The sequence below is a fragment of the Bufo gargarizans genome, chromosome 2 (assembly GCF_014858855.1).
Source record: "Bufo gargarizans isolate SCDJY-AF-19 chromosome 2, ASM1485885v1, whole genome shotgun sequence".
Taxonomy (NCBI): domain Eukaryota; kingdom Metazoa; phylum Chordata; class Amphibia; order Anura; family Bufonidae; genus Bufo; species Bufo gargarizans.
The window spans coordinates 301,808,989-301,826,349 of NC_058081.1; the positions used below are offsets into that span (position 1 = coordinate 301,808,989).

The 17,361-nt window shown below is 43.2% G+C and overlaps 1 protein-coding gene across 1 annotated transcript in view; it reads right to left on the reverse strand.

The window, feature by feature from the left end:
* The window catches only part of TRHDE (thyrotropin releasing hormone degrading enzyme), a 1,265,007-nt gene that overhangs the window by 496,536 nt on the left and 751,110 nt on the right, over nt 1–17,361 (reverse strand). The gene's annotated exons all lie outside the window — the stretch shown is intronic.

The window sequence follows — 17,361 nt, forward strand, 5'->3', positions numbered from 1 at the left end:
TCTAAGTTATGCTTCAAGGCCTGTTTAAAAGTTTCAGTATTGATTTTTCCATTTAAAAGGAAGTCTAAGTTGCATATATTTTCCCAGAAACCGAGAGGAGTATCACCTGACCTATAAAGCTCCTCTCACCTACTAGACATTCTGCCTTCACATGCGATAAAAAAATTTGCCTCAAAATCTGCAACATAAAGACTTTCTCCATTTTATCCTATGTGACATAAAATTGTCAATCCCCAATGCATAAATAATTATTTCCTATGGATATTCTGAAGCTTAATGTCTCTATTTATTTCAAAGGGGAATACATCAGCACAGAAATCGGTATCCTAATCCGTGCGTAAAAATCTGTACCTGTGGATTTTCGGTTGGATTTTTCCACCATATGTTAGGCACCTTTCTCTTTATTTTTATTTTTTTTAAAGGAAAGCTAATTTTCATCATTTCAATAATAGAATAAAATATATTTGCAGAATTAAAATATTTTTTTTTTACATTTGCTGATCCTTAGTATATATTGAGCACCATATTTATGAAACATTTTTATTAAATTCTTTACTGAAAATGGCCCAATTTTAGTAGACTTTTAAGTGCTTGGACTGCAGTTAATCAGCAAACAGGAATAAATGTTACAAACAGAAGACATTTATCACAGTTAAATACAAATAAACATAGTATTTATCAGTTCTGTAGGGCTTGATTGCTTGAAAGCTCAGAGGGACCAAGAAGGTCAAAGTTTAGTGTTGCTCGAGCACCATGGGGCTCGGGCCGAACACATCAGGATGCTTGGGGGCTCTACTGAGTACCCGAGTATAATGCAAGTCAATGGGAGAACCCGAGCATTAAACCAGGCACCTTCACCTGTTCTGAAGAGAGGAGGGTTTCTGGTTCATAGGAAAAGGTCAGAAATTGATGGAAACACCACAGAAATGGTTCGGGAACAGCATGGGGAAGATGTCTGGATGCATCTTGGACTTCCAGGTCGCTGCTGAGAACAATGTTGTTCGAGTAGTACGCCACTTTTACAGACTGACAATAATACGCACAAACCGGAAAATAAAATCGATTTTAGAGGAAACATTGTTAGGAAACATTCTGTCCTGTATATTTACTTGTATATAAAGTGCACACTGTATGTCACAGATACATTTTTGAAGAGCACACATTACACTGCAAATGTGGCCCCGGTAAGGTCGCTGTAATAAGCGAACACCGTCTACAGAAAAATTACATTGTATGTCACAGATACATTTTTAAAGTGCACACGTTACACTGCAGATGTGGCCCTGGTATGTAATACAATATCAATTGGCACTGCAGTTTGAAGTAGAGTAGCGGTGCGTCCCTTGTAGATAAGGAGAAAAGAGACTGGCACTCGCTTGTTTAGATAATCTTGCTGTGATTTATTGTCACATTCCAGTGACGTGTTTCGGCATAAAATCTGCCTTTGTCAAACTGTGACATTTTGACAAAGGCATATTGTATGCCGAAACACGTCACTGGAATGTGACAATAAATCACAGCAAGATTATCTAAACAAGCAAATGCCGGTTTTCTCTTTTCTCCTTATTGTGGCCATGGTAAGATCACTGTCAGAAGCGGACACAGTCTACGGAAAAAGTACACTGGATGTCTCTATTTTAGGGATGTGCACACTTTACACAGGAGATGTGGAGCAGCTAATCTCATTGTCCGCCATGGACATTGTCTATTGAAAAAGTACGCTGGATTTCACAGATATTTTAGGGGTGCGCACACTTTACACAGGAGATGTGGGGCGGATAATTTAACTGTCAGCAGCGGACACCGTCTATGGAAAAAGTACACTAGATGTCTCTGATATTTTAGGGATGTGCACACTTTACACAGGAGATGTGGAGCAGCTAATCTCACTGTCCGCAGCGGACACCGTCGATTAAAAAAGTACACTGGATGTCACAGATATTTTTTGGATGCTCACACTTTACACAGGAGATGTGGCACGGATAATTGAACTGTCCGCAGCAGACACCGTCTATGGAAAAAGTACACTGGATGTCACTGATATTTTTTCGATGTGCACACATTACACAGGAGATGTGGCACGTATAATTTAACTGTCCACAGCGGACACCATCTACGGAAAAAGTACACTGGATGTCACTGATATTTTAGGCATACGCACACTTTAAACAGGAGATGTGGCACGGATAATTTAACTGTCCGCAGCGGACACCATCTATGAAAAAAGTACACTGGATGTCACTGATATTTTAGGCATACGCACACTTTAAACAGGAGATGTGGCACGGATAATTTAACTGTCCGCAGCGGACACCATCTATGGAAAAAGTACACTGGATGTCACTGATATTTTAGGGGTGCGCACACTTTACACAAGAGATGTGGCGCAAATAATTTAACTGTCAGCAGCGGACACCGTCTAAGGAAAAAGTACACTGGATATCACTGATATTTTAGGGATGCACACACTTTACACAGAAGATGTGGCGCAAATAATTTAACTGTCCGCAACGGCCTATTACACGGTGTTTAGCACAATATATATTGCTGCTGTCACACAAAATAGTCTTTTAAAAGGACATTTGGGTCACTGAAAAGTTTTTTTGTATAAAATTCTTCCTATTACACTCCCTACACTCTCTGTCCCTTCCTATGCTCAGCTCTCCCTGACTACGAATGAGCCAAACATCCGCCATCGGGTACTATATAGCACCCAATGACGCGTTCCGGCCAGCCAATCACTGTAATGCCAGTAGCCAACATGGCTACTGGCACTACAGTGAGGGCAGTACTTACCCGCACGTATATATTGGCTGCGTAGCAGCTAAGAAATGTCCATGGAGGAGACTCGAGCATGGCGCTCAAGCTCATGCATTACTCGGCCGAGTACATCGAGATGCTCGAGCCGAACAGGTGTTCGGCCGATCATGCTCAATCCTCACTATAGAAGATGCATACCATAACATCTGATTATTATCCAAAATACATGAGTTAAGAATAGGTGTCAATAAATAGATGAGTTCAACAAAACATATTCTATACCACAGTGGTGGGAACTTCCGGTGTACAATAGTTGCAAATCTTTGTGCAAGCCCCATTTGACTTTGACAGTATAAAAAAATTTAAGACATTTTAAGGAATGAGAAAATGTGTCTACTGACAACCATGCAATACCAAGTAGATTACTAAAATTTACTAAAAGCTTCAGCATCAATCAGCATTATCTTTGAGATTGACAGAAAAGTGTAACATATGTGATGCTGAAGGGAAGGTATTCATGAAGTTTTATTTTTCAGTTAATTTTTCTTTTATCTGATGTCTGAATTCAGCCCTTAGCAACCCAATTTCTCTGTGCCTCTATTTCAGCATTTTCTTGAAATTGCCTCTGCTGCACTTCCTGTGGTGATGTTTCCCATGTCCTTGAGGCCATCCTATATTTCCCTAACTTCTCATAACCCCTTGCTCTCCTTACATGAACCAGCAGGGCCAATCAGAATGTGGATAACCTCCCTCACTACCCCAGAGCAGTGTGTATCCTCTCACATACAGCTAACCAGAGACAAGCCCTGCAATTACATAAAATCAGTAAGCATTTGTTTTAGCCTCTTAATAGTCACATTCAAAGGTTTTTAGGAACCTTTTTGTGGCATATATAGTGTATTAAATAACTTTTTAGGGGGAAAGATAAAAAAAAGCAATTTTTACAATATTTTGTGGATTATTTTTTTAACGGTGTTTACTGTGTGGTAAAAATAACGTAGTTTTATTATGTGGGTCGCTACAATGATGATAATGTAACATTTCTACATTTCTATATATTTTTTTTTTTACTATCTTTCTCTCCTCCTGTCAGCTCTGCAGCTTCTCCCTCATTCTCCTCCAGACTGACAGGGAGGAAGAAAGGGATTGCTTTAGCTGCTCATATCTCTGGTTTGGTACCAGCTTGAGATAGCATAGGTAGTGATGATTGAGCACCAAAGTATTCAGGTGTTCGGCCCGAACACATTGCTATATTCGTGTGCTCGGCCGAGCACCCAAGTATAATGGAAGTCAATGAGAGACAACCAGGCACCCCCTTCTCTGAAGAGGGGAGGGTGCCTGGTCAATTTGAAAAGGTCAGAAAGTGACAGAAACACCACCGAAATGGATCGGGAACAGCATGGAGACAAGGTCTGGCTGCATCTTGGACTTCCAGGTCGCTGCTGGGAACCATTTTGTCCGAGTTGTATGCCACTTTTACAGACTGACAAAAATACACACAAAACCCCCCACAAAATCAATTTTACAGGAAAAATTGTTAGGAAACATTCTTTCCTGTATATTCAATTGTATTTAAAGTGCAAGCGCTGCAAAAAATTACAAGCAATAGGCCCTCTGAAACAGCCTGTATATCACATAAAGCAGGGCCTCGTTCATATGTTGTATAATTGTTCAGGTAGTGGGACTCCTACACTCATAAAGTCTATGCACTAAGTGAAAGATCTGCCAAAAATTGCAAGGAACTGGCACTCCAAAACACCCACATACACAGCCTTGAAAAATTATGATTGATGGCCTGCTGGTGACCCTCAAAAACATTTGGAGCAAGGGCCTACTGATCTGACCATCTAAAACCTTGGGGGCGAAGGCCTGCTGCCGCATTGGCTACTATAGATAACCTCTGGGCGATTGCACGTCCCTGTGACGGCGACGATCCATTTGGATGTCTGCCCTATCAACTTTCAATGTTCTTTTCTGCGCCTACCATGGTGATCACGGGTAACGGGGAATCAGGGTTCAATGCCGGAAAGAGAGCCTGAGAAACAACTAGCACATCCAAGGAAGGCAAGGGGGTGTCGCTCAAATCACACACGCCCGACTCATGGAGGTAGTATTGATAAATAACAATACAGGACTCTTAAGATGCCCTGTTATTTGAATGAGTAATACAAAATTACAAGGAATGTCACTGCGGTATTTTGGATGAGGAAACTTTATACATGAGAGGCCCTGCTGCCTAGATAACTTCTGCCTGATAACAAGTCCCCGTGACGTCCATTTGGAAATCTTTGCTATCGACTTTTGATGTTCTTTTATGCACCTAACATGGTGTCCACCGGTAACGGGGAATCATTGTTCGATTTCGGAGAGGGAGTCTGATAAACAGCTACGGCTACTACTTCAAAGCAAGGCAGCATGAGTTGCAGGCCTGCAGGTGAGCTGACCCTGTAAAAGATTTCAGGTGCGGGCCTGCTGGTGAGCTGACCCTGTAAAACATTATATGAGAGGGCCTGCAGCTGAGATGACCCTCTAAAAAGTTCTATGCGAGGGCCTGCATGTGAGCTGACCCAGTAAAAGATTTGAGTTGCGGGCCAGCAGCTGAGCTGACCCTTTAATAGATTTTAGGTGCAGGCCTGCTGGTGAACTGTAGTGGAACGGGCAAACCCAACTTGATTTTGATGGCTGCATTAATCTGTAGGTGACCAAAATACAGCTCTACAGATTTGTTTCCACCTGCATCTTTCTCAACAATCTGTGGCCTCAGTCTTTTATCCAGACTTTGTGCCACTATGTTGCCTCCTCATCCTGCCATCTCAACACCATGTCACCTTTCTTGCCCCTTTTTTCTCACCATGCTGCTGCTGATGCAGCTCAAAGGTCTTAAAGAGATCACCAGGCCCACAATTTAATCAAGGTTTTGGAATTGATAAACCCAACTTGCTATTGTGGGCTGCATCAGTGGCATAGCTAGAAATGACTGGGCCCCACAACAAATTTTTGAATGGGGCTCCATCCCACAGTAATTTTTCAGCGATCTCTTCCGCTCATGCCGCCCCTATTCCTGTGGCTAGTACAGATCGCTCACTCAGACCTGGGTCGGCAGCTGTTCCATTCGTTTTATACACTGTCTATACTGTCACTGTATATAATTTCATTGTGTAATACTGTTGAGAGGGCCCTGACCAAATCCTTTAGTCCTCCTCCTCCTCCTGGATGGGTCCCTTCTGGATCAGGGCCCCAAAGCTGCAGCTTCCCCTATAGCTACGGCCCTGGTCTGCATTCATCTGCAGGAGACCATGACACAGCTCCACAGATTCCGTCTGCATCTTTCTAAACAATCCAGACTCAGTCATTGTGCCACTATGTGGCCTCCTCATGCTACCATTGCCACACCGTGTCACCTTGCCACTGATTTTTATCACCATGGTGCTTCTGATGCAGCTTAAAATGGCTTAAAGTGATCCCCGTGCCCACAATCTAATTAGGGTTTTAAGCACAAAACCAAAGTAAAAAAAAATGATTTTATAGGAAAAATTAATTGAAAACATTCTTTCCTGTATATTTACTTGTATATAAAGTGCTGCCAAAAATTACAAAGAAGAGGTACTCCGATACAACCTGTATATAACATATAGGAGGGCCTTATTCACATTGAGTTGCGGGCCTGCAGGTGAGTTGACCCTGTAAAAGATTTGAGTTGGGGGCCTGCAGGTGAGCTGACCCTAATAAAGATCTTAGGTTTAGGCCTGCAGGTGAGCCGACCCTGTAAAAAATTAGATGTGAAGGCCTGCTGGTGAGCGGACCCTCTATGTTCATCAGCATTCCTCTGGTGGAGTTGAGAAGTCATAGTCAATCCAGGCCTTGTTCAATATTATATGAGTCAACCTGTCAGCATTTTCAGTTGACAGGCGGATACGCTTATCTGTTATAATGCCACCAGCAGCACTAAATATACGCTCAGACAAAACACTGGCGGCAGGGCAGGCCAGCACCTCTAAAGCGTAGAGTGCAAGTTTGTGCCATGTGTCCAGCTTGGACACCCAGTATTTGTAAGGCACTGAGGGATTATTGAGGATGCTGACATGGTCTGCTATGTATTCCTTCACCATCGTCCAAAACTTTTCCCTCCTTGTACCACTAGGCTGCGCTTCAGGGTGAGGTTGGTTGCAGGGTGTCATTACAGCGTCCCATGCTTTGGAGAGTGTTGCTCTGCTTTTTTTGGAATTGCTGTGTGTACCCCTTGTTTCCCTTCCTCAGTTGCCTAAGGAAGTACGGACTCTGACGGCCGCGTTGTCAGATGGAAAATTTTGGAGCAATCTCTCAACAAGTACCTTCTGGTATTGCACCGTTTTACTCGTCCTCTCTACCACAGGAATGAGATATGAGAAGTTCTCTTTGTAGAGGGGGTCAAGAAGGGTGAACACCCAGTAATCTGTGTTATCTAAAATGCGTATAACGCGAGGGTCACAGGAAAGGCAGCTAACATGAAGTCAGCCATGTGTGCCAGAGTACCAACAGGCAAGATGTCGATGCAGACATCAGGATGACTCTCCATCTCCTCATCATCCTCCTTCTCTTCTTCTGCCCATCCACACTGAACAGATGGAATTAAAGTTCCATGGGTACTACCCTCTGTAGCAGAGGCAACTGTCTCAAGCTCCTCCTCTTCATGGTCCAATTCGCGCTGAGAAGACGAATTGTGGGTGGTCTGGCTATCACCCTGTGTAAAGTCCTCCCCCATTTCCTCATCTGCCACATTCAGAGCGTCACCCTTAATTGTAAGCAGCAATCGTTTGAATAGATACAGCAGTGGAATGGTTATGCTGATTATAGGGTTATTGCCACTAACCATCTGTGTGGATTCATCAAAGTTTTTTTTAACACATCACAGACGTCTGATATCAATGCCCACTCCTCGCTTGTGAATAGTGGCAGTTGAATCGAAAGTCGACAACCATGTTGCAGCTGATATTGGACTACTGCCCTCTGCTGCTCACAAAGCCTGTCCAACATGTGGAATGTAGAGTCCCAGCACGTGCTCGCTTCGCACAACAGTCAGTGAGCTGGAAGCCACAAGCGCTGCTGCAGCGTTGACAGACCGGCTGAAGCTGTGGAAGACTTGCGGAAATGGGCACACACATGGCAGACCTTCACTAGTAGCTCTGGCAAATTGTGGTAGGCTTTGATAAACCGTTGAACCACTAAGTTTAAGACGTGGGCTAGGCATGGGATGTGTGTCAGGTTGACGAGCTCCAAAGCCGCCACCAAGTTACGGCCATTATCAGACACAACCATGCCTGGTTGTAGGTTGAGTGGCGAGAGCCAAAGCTCGGTGTGATCCCTTATACCTTGTCACAGCTCTGCAGCGATGTGCTGTTTGTCCCCCAAGCAGATCAGCTTTAGCATGGCCTGTTGACGCTTACCCACAGCAGTGCTACACTGCTTCGAGCTAGCGACTGATGGCTGACTGCTGCTGGAGATGGAAGTGGAAGAGGAGAAGTGGGGGTTGGAGCCTTTAACATAGCTGCTGGCGGAGACCCTGATGTACGTAGGGCCTGCAATCCTGGGTGTAGGTAGCACCAGTGCTATCCCAGGGTACGACTCACTCCCGGCCTCCACAACATTCACCCAGTGTGCCGTCAGGGAAATGTAGCGTCCGTGGCCACCAGCACTAGTCTATGTGTCCGTGGTTAAGTGGATCTTCCCAGTAACTGCATTGGTCAGGGCACGGGTGATGTTCTAGGACACCACAAAATAGTGGCAGCTGGGGACTGCGTACCGAGGGACGGCCGCCGACATCAGGCTGAGGAAGGCCTCAGTGTCCACAAGCCTAAATGGCAACATTTCAAGGGCCAGTAATTTTTAAAGTTGCACATTTAGTGCTATGGCCTGTGGATGTCTGGGTAGGTATTTGCGCTTGCATTCAATTTACTGTGTTATGGACTTTTGGACGCTGTGCCGGGACAGGGAAGTGGATGTTGTTGCTGATGGTTAATGCTAAGGTCCAGTTGCAGGGCGAGGGGTATCCAGGCCTGCGCCTTTGACAGTGGATTGGCCAGCAGTACGTAACATAGGGGAAGAGGAGGCAGTGGTGTGACCCGCAGACCCATATTGTGGAACCAGGCGTTCGACCCACTTATTAGGGTGCTTGGATGCCATGTGGTGAATCATGCTGGTGGTGGTGAGGTTGATAGTGTTCACGCCCCGGCTCATTTTGGTATGGCAGAGGTTGCAAACTACTATTCTTTTGTCGTCTGCGCTTTCATCAAAAAAGCACCATACTGCAAAACATCTACTCCTTGGCAAAGTAGATTTAAGCATAGAGGTGCTCGGTGTAAGGGTTGCGGGCCTGTTTGGTGTGGGCTGATTTCTTCCTTTTGCAACCCCACTGCCTCTTCCAGCATGTTGCGGTACTGCAGATCCCTCCCCCTCTGTACTGCTGTCCTCGCTCGACTTTTCACCTTCCCATGTTGGGTCAGTGACCTCATCGTCAACCACCTCCTCTTCCACTTCCTCACTCTGCTCATCCTCCTGACTTGACCTAACCACAACCTCAGTGATTGACAACTGTGTCTCATCATCATCCACCTCATGAACAAATGATTGCCGTTCACCACCGTCATCTTCTTGAGACTGTGAAGGCTCAAGAGGTTGGGAATCAGGGCACAATATTTCAGGTCCCTCTTCAAGTGGGTGTAATAGTGGTGGTTGATAAAGCTCTTCGGAATATCCAAGGGTGGGATCACTCGTTTGGCAAGCCTCTCCATGGTGGGAGGAAGGATGATCAGAGAGAGGATTTGGTTGACCAGACTCTTAGCTACAGAGACTGGACTTGGTGGAAGAGAGGGTTGTGCTTAACCGACTGGAAGCATTATCTTCAGCAATCCAACCGACCTACTGATCGCACTGGTCCGATTTGAATAGTGTTGTCCTGCGCCGCTAAGTTGGATATGAAGTTGGGTACGGTGGATGTTTTTTTTTTTTTTTCTGGTGCACTGGCAGCAGGCACAGTTTTATTGTGCCCAGGGCCACGGCCTCTGCGTGCACCATCAGCATCACGCCAACTTCCCTGTCCCTTAGTGCTCGTCTTCTTCATATTAATAGTTTTGTCACTAGATGCGGTGCAGATTGTTTTACAGTCCACTAAAGACACTAGATTAGGCCCAGATTAGTTTAATTTTCCCTAAAGAAACAGTTTTCAGATGGCATACTGTATATGTCACAGAAAGCCACACACTATGGACCGTAGATTATGCCCAGATTATTGGAATTTGCAATATAAACTCAGTTTTCTGATGCAGGACACAGAAATCCACAGAATATGGACACTTGATTAGGCCTAGATTATTTAAATGTATGCAAAAAGAACAGTTTTCTGATGGGGTACTGTATATGTCACAGATGTGTATTACACACACACACACTACAGTGACAGTATATGAGAACTAGCCCCTCATTATAAAAATTTATGCTAAAAAAAAACAGTTTTTGCATGGCCTACTGTATATGTTACAGAAAGCCACACACTATGGACACTAGATTAGGCCCAGATTATTGGAATTTACACTAAAGAAATAGTTTTCGGATGGAGTACTGTATATGACACAGATGTGTATTTCACGCACACACTACAGAGACAGTAGATGAGGAATGGCCCCTGTTTATTTAAATTTTCCCTAAAGAAACAGTTTTCGGATGGCATACTGTATATGTCAGAGAAAGTCACACACTTTGGACTGTAGATTAGGCCCAGATTATTGGAATATGCAATAGAAACTCAGTTTTCGGATGCAGGACAGTATATGGCACAGAAACACACAAAATATTAGAATTTTCTCTAAAGAAACAGTTTTCGGATGAGGTACTGTATATGCAACAGAAAACAACACACTATGGAAACTAGATTAGGCCCATATTATTGAAAATTATGTTAAAGAAACCGTTTTTCGGATGGAGTACTGTATATGTCACGGATGTGTATTACACACACGCACTACAGTGACAGTAGATGAGGACTGGCCCCTGATTATTTAAATTTACGCTAAAGAAACAGTTTTTAGATGGAGTACTGTATATGTCATAGATGTGTATTAAATGCACACTATAGACAATAAATGTGGCAATGATTATTTGAATTTACGCAAAAGACACAGTCTGTGGATGATGTACAGTATGTACATGTTATTAATAGGTATTAAATAAAAATATCTTCCTGCTGTCAAACACACACACAGTAGTCCTTAAAAGGACTTACAGTGATGGCAGTACTTACCTGCACGTTTATTGGCTGCTTAGCAGCCGCAAAACATGCGTGGAGGAAACTCGAGCATGGCGCTCGAGCACATACAGTACTAGCGATGCTCGAGCTGAACCGGTATTTGGCTGAGCATGCTCGATCATCACTAATTATAGGTATTATTTGAAAGCTGTCATTCCAAGCTTTTATACAATACCAGAATGACAGCAATATGTTCAGTACAGGCGAAGATATAACTGATAGAAATTGAGATGCAGTGAATGCAGCTGAAAGTGAAAGTAAAAGCAGGTTTTACCCGCGATTATTCCTGACTCGATTTCTAACAGTGATTTATCCTCTGTTGCTTGGACTTTAGCTGTCACTATGGTATGAAAGCTTGGAATGTCAGCTTTCAAACAAGACCAGTTGCATGATTCTAGCTGCTACCATTCAGGAGAAAGCAGCATCTAAAGCAGCCCTCCCCTCCACTTTCTTCCGGAGCCCAGGCACTCAGGGCTGTATTCCTCCCAGTATTCCCCCGTATCTTGTTTATATCAGAGAGGAGACGGCCTGCACATGACAATGCTGTGAGAAGAGGCCTGCTCAATGTGAAAGTGACACACATTTCTGGGTGTTATTATGAGGTGAAACTTAAAAAGACTAAATTATAAAGCAAAAAGCATTTATACAGCAGGGTGTATAAAAAAAATAAATGGCACTATAAATGGCACTATAAATGGCACTATAAAAATAAATGGCACTTTAAAGGGTTATTCCAGTTCTTAGCAATTATATGAATTATCTGCTGAATAATGGTGTGTGGTTCCATACACGGTAGGTACTGGATGTTTTATATAGCTGACACTCACCTGGTCATGACTGGAGATAACTCTGATACTGGCCATTTAAACCCTACGGCCTGCTTTGGGCCGTTAGGAGAGACGTTATCATGGCAGCAATTGGCCTAGTGAAGGCCCCTAGGCCTGCTATCATATTATTTATATTAACCCCTGCCAACTGTTGTAAAATCACAATGCACTACAATACTGAAGTGGAGTTTATTGTACAGGAGAGCAAAAGAGCAAATGTTCACTTGGTAAAAAAAAATAATATAAACAAAATAACTCCCCTTTTCCACTTATTATATAAAAAAACATAATTGAAATATTTGAGTTATTTATCTCCCACAGCAAACACAATAAACAATCCCAATACCAGAGTTGTAGTTTTATGGTCACCACACCGCCCAAAATAAAAACTACAACTCATCTCACAAAAAAATAAAAATAAACCTTCACACAGCTATACCAATTAAAAAAAATGCAAATGTTTTATAAATGTTTTTAAAAGTAAAAAAAAACCCTGTAATTTAGTACACCATACCGATAGTAATCTGCAGAATATAGTTAAAATGTCATTTGTAGCTCTAAAAACAAAACCAGGAACTATGTTGGAATTCTGTTTTCTTTTCTATTCCATCTGGCAAATAATTTATTTTTCAGTTTTTTTTACGCGCTATACAAGGAGCATTAAATGGTACCATTGCAAAATATTATTATTAAAAACAGTCATACAGCTCGGTTAAGAGAATATTAAAAGAGTTTGAGGGCAAGGATATAAATTGAAATAATTATCATCAAAACTGGCTTTGTAATTATGGGAATATAGAAATTAAAGGTGTTCTATATGCTACCTCTGGGACCCACACCTATCTCCAGATCAGGACCCCAAACTGAGTGGACAGCAGCCACCTCCATTCATTTCTATAGGACTTCTAAAAATAGCCAAGTGCTAGCTCGACTATCTCCAGCATTACCATAAAAAAGGAATGGAGCGGTGGCTGAGCTTGCATAGTAAACTCTCCATTAATGTCTATGGGACTGCCATAAATAGCTGAGTGCACCCGCCCAGCTATTTTTGGAACTCCCATAGAATTGAATAGAGAGCATGCTGCAGATGTGCAGTGCGTTGTCCTTCACTTTCAGGGGCTCATTCTGGAGATAGGTGCAGGTCTCAGAGTTTGGACCCATATATATATGACTTTGATGGCATATCTTACCCAAAATTTATTAGCTCCCAATCCCTCAAGGTGCATGTTAAAAGTTGTACTCTTTGTCTTATTCTCGCATATCCTGTACATACTGTATGTATAATAATGTTTCCTTAAAAATTATAAATGTTACAAAAGTAGTCTTATTAGGAAATCTGTTCATCTAAACCAGGAGTGCACAACCTGCGGCCCGGGGGAAACATGCGGCCCTTGATACCATTCTGTGCGGCCCCTAACCATCTGGTAACAGACATGTATGCCTATGTCTTGTGGCTGCTCACATGTATTTTTCATGTATTTTTCCCATTAGATGGGAGTCCTGGAAGTGTAACTAGACATTAATGTATATATATATATATATATATATATATATATATATATATATATAGATAGATAGATAGATAGATAGATATACAGAGGGATGTGAAAGTTTGGGCAACCTTGTTAATCGTCATGATTTTCCTGTATAAATCGTTGGTTGTTACGATAAAAAATGTAAGTTAAATATATCATATAGGAGACACAAACAGTGATATTTGAGAAGTGAAATTAACTTTCTGTAAATCCAATAAACTTCATTTCACTTCTCAAATATCACTGTGTGTGTCTCCTATATGATATATTTAACTGACATTTTTTATCGTAACAACCAACGATTTATAAAGGAAAATCATGATGATTAGGGATGAGCGAACTCGAACTGTATAGTTCGGGTTCGTACCGAATTTTGGGGTGTCCGTGACACGGACCCGAACCCGGACATTTTCGTAAAAGTCCGGGTTCGGGTTCGGTGTTCGTCGCTTTCTTCGCGCTTTTGTGACGCTTTCTTGGCGCTTTTTGAAAGGCTGCAAAGCAGCCAATCAACAAGCGTCATACTACTTGCCCCAAGAGGCCATCACAGCCATGCCTACTATTGGCATGGCTGTGATTGGCCAGAGCACCATGTGACCCAGCCTCTATTTAAGCTGGAGTCACATAGCGCCGCCCGTCACTCTGCTCTGATTAGCGGAGGGAGAGGTTGCGGCTGCGACAGTAGGGCGAGATTAGGCAGATTAACTCCTCCAAAGGACTTGATTATCTGATCGATCTGCAGCTGTGGATCATTGAGCTGCTGATCCTCAATTGCTCACTGTTTTTAGGCTGCCCAGACCGTTTGTCAGTCACATTTTTCTGGGGTGATCGGCGGCCATTTTGTGTCTTGTGGTGCGCCAGCACAAGCTGCGACCAAGTGCATTTAACCCTCAATGGTGTGGTTGTTTTTTGGCTAAAGCCTACATCAGGGTGAAGCTGTCACACCAAGTGCATTTAACCAGCAATAGTCTGTTCATTTTTTGGCCATATACAAAATCAGGGGCAAGCTGCGCCTGTCACCAAGTGCATTTAACCCTCAATGGTGTGGTTGTTTTTTGGCTAAAGCCTACATCAGGGTGAAGCTGTCACACCAAGTGCATTTAACCAGCAATAGTCTGTTTATTTTTTGGCCATATACTACATCAGGGGCAAGCTGCGCCCGTCACCAAGTGCATTTAACCCTCAGTAGTGTGGTTGGTCAAGCTATCACACCAAGTGCATTTAACCAGCAATAGTCTGTTCATTTTTTGGCCATATACTAAATCAGGGGCAAGCTGCGCCCGTCACCAAGTGCATTTAACCAGCAATAGTCTGTTCATTTTTTGGCCATATACTACATCAGGGGCAAGCTGCGCCCGTCACCAAGTGCATTTAACCCTCAGTAGTGTGGTTGGTCAAGCTGTGACACCAAGTGCATTTAACCAGCAATAGTCTGTTCATTTTTTGGCCATATACTACATCAGGGGCAAGCTGCGCCCGTCACCAAGTGCATTTAACCCTCAGTAGTGTGGTTTGTCAAGCTATCACACCAAGTGCATTTAACCAGCAATAGTCTGTTCATTTTTTGGCCATATACTAAATCAGGGGCAAGCTGCGCCTGTCACCAAGTGCATTTAACCAGCAATAGTCTGTTTATTTTTTGGCCATATACTACATCAGGGGCAAGCTGCGCCCGTCACCAAGTGCATTTAACCCTCAGTAGTGTGGTTGGTCAAGCTGTGACACCAAGTGCATTTAACCAGCAATAGTCTGTTCATTTTTTGGCCATATACTACATCAGGGGCAAGCTGCGCCCGTCACCAAGTGCATTTAACCAGCAATAGTGTGGTTATTTTTTGGCCATATCCCAGTCTAATTCTGTCACTAAATCCATACCGGTCACCCAGCGCCTAAATACTAGGCCTCAAATTTATATCCCGCTAAATCTGTCGTTACCGCTGTACTGTTGTGGCTGGGCAAGTTATTTAGTGTCCGTCAAAGCACATTTTTTGTTCAGGGTTGAAATACAATTCCCAATTTAGCAATTTCATAATTTAGTGGTTTCTGCTATATCAGAGCTATTTGAAATCTATCCCTAAAAGGGTATATAATATTCAAGGTGCACATAGGGTCATTCAGAATAACTTCACACACACGCTACTGTGCATTTCCAAGTCCAATTCTGTTAGTAAATCCATACCGGTCACCCAGTGCCTAAATACTAGGCCTCAAATTTATATCCCGCTAAATCTCTCGTTACCGCTGTCCTGTTGTGGCTGGGAAAGTTATTTAGTGTCCGTCAAAGCACATTTTTTGTTCTGGGTTGAAATACAATTCCCAATTTAGCAATTTCATAATTTAGTGGTTTCTGCTATATCAGAGCTATTTGAAATCTATCCCTAAAAGGGTATATAATATTCAAGGTGCACATAGGGTCATTCAGAATAACTTCACACACACGCTACTGTGCATTTCCAAGTCTAATTCTGTCACTAAATCCATACCGGTCACCCAGCGCCTAAATACTAGGCCTCAAATTTATATCCCGCTAAATCTCTCGTTACCGCTGTCCTGTTGTGGCTGGGAAAGTTATTTAGTGTCTGTCAAAGCACATTTTTTGTTCTGGGTTGAAATACAATTCCCAATTTAGCAATTTCATAATTTAGTGGTTTCTGCTATATCAGAGCTATTTGAAATCTATCCCTAAAAGGGTATATAATATTCAAGGTGCACATAGGGTCATTCAGAATAACTTCACACACACGCTACTGTGCATTTCCAAGTCCAATTCTGTTAGTAAATCCATACCGGTCACCCAGCGCCTAAATACTAGGCCTCAAATTTATATCCCGCTAAATCTCTCGTTACCGCTGTCCTGTTGTGGATGGGAAAGTTATTTAATGTCCGTCAAAGCACATTTTTTGTTCTGGGTTGAAATACAATTCCCAATATGACAATGGACTGTTGCAGTGGTGGCTGATGTGAAGCCTGATTCTCTGCTATGATATGCAGACTGATTCTCTGCTGGCATGAAGCCAGATTCTCTGTTACGGGACCTCTCTCCTCTGCCTGGGTGCTGGGCCTAAATATATGACAATGGACTGTTGCAGTGGTGGGTGACTTGAAGCCTGATTCTCTGCTATGACATGCAGACTGATTCTCTGCTGACTTGAAGCCAGATTCTCTGTTACGGGACCTCTCTCCTCTGCCTGTGTGCTGGGCCTAAATATATGCCAATGGACTGTTGCAGTGGTGGCTGACGTGAAGCCTCATTCTCTGCTATGACATGCAGACTAATTCTCTGCTGACATGAAGCCAGATCCTCTGTTACGGGACCTCTCTCCTCTGCCTGGGTGCTGGGCCTAAATTTATGAAAATGGACTCTTACAGTGGTGGGTGACGTGAAGCCTGATTCTCTGCTATGACATGAAGACTGATTCTCTGCTGACATGAAGCCAGATTGTCTGTTACGGGACCTCTCTCCTCTGCCTGGGTGCTGGGCCTAAATATATGCCAATGGACTGTTGCAGTGGTGGCTGATGTGAAGCCTCATTCTCTGCTATGACATGCAGACTAATTCTCTGCTGACATGAAGCCAGATTCTCTGTTACGGGACCTCTCTCCTCTGCCTGGGTTCCGGGGCCTAAATATCTGAGAATGGACTGTTCCAGTGGTGGGTGACGGGAAGCCAGATTCTCTGCTATGGGACCTCTCTCCAATTGATTTTGGTTAATTTTTATTTATTTAATTTTTATTTTAATTCATTTCCCTATCCACATTTGTTTGCAGGGGATTTACCTACATGTTGCTGCCTTTTGCAGCCCTCTAGCCCTTTCCTGGGCTGTTTTACAGCCTTTTTAGTGCCGAAAAGTTCGGGTCCCCATTGACTTCAATGGGGTTCGGGTTCGGGACGAAGTTCGGATCGGGTTCGGATCCCGAACCCGAACATTTTCGGGAAGTTCGGCCGAACTTCTCGAACCCGAAC